Below are 3022 nucleotides of genomic sequence, written 5' to 3' on the forward strand. Positions count from 1 at the left end.
AAGGCCTGTTTAATTACTGATAGGAGCTCGCAAAAGGAATGCTGGAACTATTGGCATGGTTTAGGATATAGCTAGGAATTTTTAGCGGTCATTCCTCAGTCCCTGTATACAAACTGATCACAGAGGGATGACTTGTAGCTGACTTTCCACTTCCCCCAACCCATATAGATGGGAGAAAGGGCAAAGGACTTGTGTGGTAAAGACCCAGAAGCCAAATTGGTGTCTGATGTTAGCACCTGTCATGAAGTGAGATCTCACACATGGATGAAGTCATCAGCAAATATATTGGCAACAAATGTTAAGACCCACACTGCTGTCACCACTGAGTACCTTTGCCTCAGTCCTTTGGTTTGTCCTTGTTCTGCTACTGCAAACACACACACACACACACACACACACACACATATCCCCTAGAGCATAGAAGTTGAGGGAGATGTTCCTTCTCCTTCTATTCCTCTCTTCTAAATAGTCATTGCTAAAACCCAAATCAGCTCAGATATATCTGAGATACCATCTACTCAGTATGTATCTTGTGGACACCTAGTTATTTACATCTTGTTTCCCCCACTGGAATGTAAATTATTTGAGGGCAGAGACTACTTTTGCCCTTTTTTTGTATGTGCCTCACTTAGCACACTGTGTGGTACATGGAGAGCTCTTCAAAGTGCTTGTTGACTGACTGATGGTCTGAGACATCATAACACTCCACTGCACTTGGAGCTAATAGAGCATCAACTAAGGACCTTCTGTATGTAGAACCACATCAATGACTTTTTTTTATTTTAAACAAGAAGTTTATTTAAACAACAAGATGTTTGACTTGAAGGGAAAACTATATAGGATCCATTTCTTTATAGTAATTTATCCCTACTGAGAGACAGAGATTGCCCTACATGTAACAGCTACGTACAAAAAAGTTGTAAAATCGTCCTTGGTTTTACAATGATAAAAGAAAAACACTGAAATTATCCAATCAAACAAGGTATGCAAGGATTTTTTGGTGGGTTTTTTTTTTGTTGTTGGTAAACAGCGAGAGCATAATAACTTACTGGAATGTAAAGATAAAAGTTGAATGAGCATGCCACTAATGGAGAAAAGGGGTATTTTCACAGAACCAGTTTGTTTTTTCCCCTCCCCATCTCCATTTGATGTTGATCAAAACATAGCATCGGCCATTTAGTTTAAAAAAAAAAATACGCACTATGCCTGTGCACATACACCAGTTACTTTATGTACAATAAAGGAATGGGGGAAGGGAATCAAAGAAGAGAGAAAACTATACTGCAGTAGTCAGGATGTGGATGAACCAAATCTTGGTTTCTAATTGTGAATGTATTGTTTTCCTTGGGAGCACAGTTCTGGAGAAGAGTTGTAGATTCTTTTTAGTTAAGCGCCTCCTGTTTGCTGCTGGAATACATCAATTGTATCTTCATCCTCCATTTCCAACTGTGCAGGTGTGTCTGTTTTATTTATTGGTTGCCCATCAAATCGGAATCTGATCTGCCTCATTGACAAACCCTGTCATTCACAATAGGCTTCCATTAGTTTACTAAGTGGTGTGTGCCTCTTAATCTTAAATTGCACCACTGAACCATCTTGTCCTGCCACCTTCAAATTAATGTGGTCGTTCCGTTTTCAGTCTTGACTCCTTCCTTTGGCTGTTCGTCTGCCATGGCGAGTCCCGCAATCTCCTCAGCCGCCGCTTCGTCAAAGAGGCACCAGGATGGTCTGCTCCAAGGGAACACGGGGAGAAGCAGCAGCAGAAGCAGGAGCAGGAGGAGGAGGAGGAGGAAGATGATGGTGGTGATGGTGAGGAAGAGGAGGAGAAGAAAAAGAAGGAGGAGAAGGTGGAGGAGGACAAGGAGGAGGAGGAAGAGGAGGAGGAGGCAGCAGTGGAGGTACTCATCAATGACTTTTCTTTGGGAGGGAGGGGTCCACAGTGAGAAGAAAGAGATTCCTGTTATGGGAGGCAGCCAGTGAAAATGCCTGGAGTCAAGATCTGGAGTGTCCTATGTGAGGAACAATAGGGAGGCAAATGTCTTAGATCATAGAATATGGGGGTGGAGTGAAAGGTATAAGAAGACTGGAAATGGAGGAGAGGGCCAGATTATAAAGCACTTTAAAAGCCAACAGAGAATTTTATATATGATCCTGGAATTAATTAAGAATGTCTGGGATTTCTAAAATGAGGGATAACATACATGGTTAGACTTGTGCTTTAGGAAGGTCACTTTGGTGGCTTAGAGGAATACGGACTGAAGTAGGGAAAAAATGAGTCAGAGAGAACAACCTACAGGTTATTATTATAGTCCAAGAGTGAGGTGATGAGGGCCTAGACTAAGGAGGGGGCAGTGTCAGAGGAGAAAAGAGAGTATAGATGAAAGATGTTATGAAGGCTGAAACAATGAGACTTAGCAGCAGATTGAATAGTGGGGAGAGAGAAAGGGAGGAGTCAAGAAAAATGCACAAAAATAGCCTAAATCACTGGGAGGATGGCGGTGCCTTGATAGAAATATGGAAGCTAAGAAAAAGGAAAGGATTTTTAGAGAAAGATGAGTTTAGGTTTAGATACGTTAAGCTTAAGATATCTATAAGATATCCAGTTTGAGATGTTCAATAAGCAGTTGGAGATGTGAAGTTGGAGGTCAGGAGAAAGGGTAGGATCAGATAAATGGGTTTGCATGGAGAAGAAAATTGAATTAATATTTATGAGGCCACCAAATAAAATGGCATAGAGGGAGAAAGAAAGAGGGCTCAGGACAGAACACTGGGGGACACCCATGGCATCTAGATTAGTAGGTATTACCTGAAAACAACAAAGGAAGCTGAGAAGGAGCAGTTGGACAGACAAAAGAAGAGAAAAAAGTGTTATATAAACCCAGAGAGAAGAAAGGATCAAGGAGAAGATGGTGATTGACACTGTCAGAGGCTGCAGAAAGGTCGAGAAAGATGAGGATTGAAAAAAAGTCACTAGATTTGACACTTAAGCGATCATTGGTACCTTTGAAAAGAGCAATTTCAA

At 41.4% G+C, this 3022-nt stretch overlaps 1 pseudogene; it reads right to left on the reverse strand.

The window, feature by feature from the left end:
* Positions 1-1386: 1386 nt before the first annotated feature.
* LOC118830113 lies at positions 1387-1673 on the reverse strand (annotated as a pseudogene).
* Between the last annotated feature and the right edge of the window lie 1349 nt (positions 1674-3022).

Source organism: Trichosurus vulpecula, chromosome 8, assembly GCF_011100635.1.
Source record: "Trichosurus vulpecula isolate mTriVul1 chromosome 8, mTriVul1.pri, whole genome shotgun sequence".
Classification (NCBI taxonomy): domain Eukaryota; kingdom Metazoa; phylum Chordata; class Mammalia; order Diprotodontia; family Phalangeridae; genus Trichosurus; species Trichosurus vulpecula.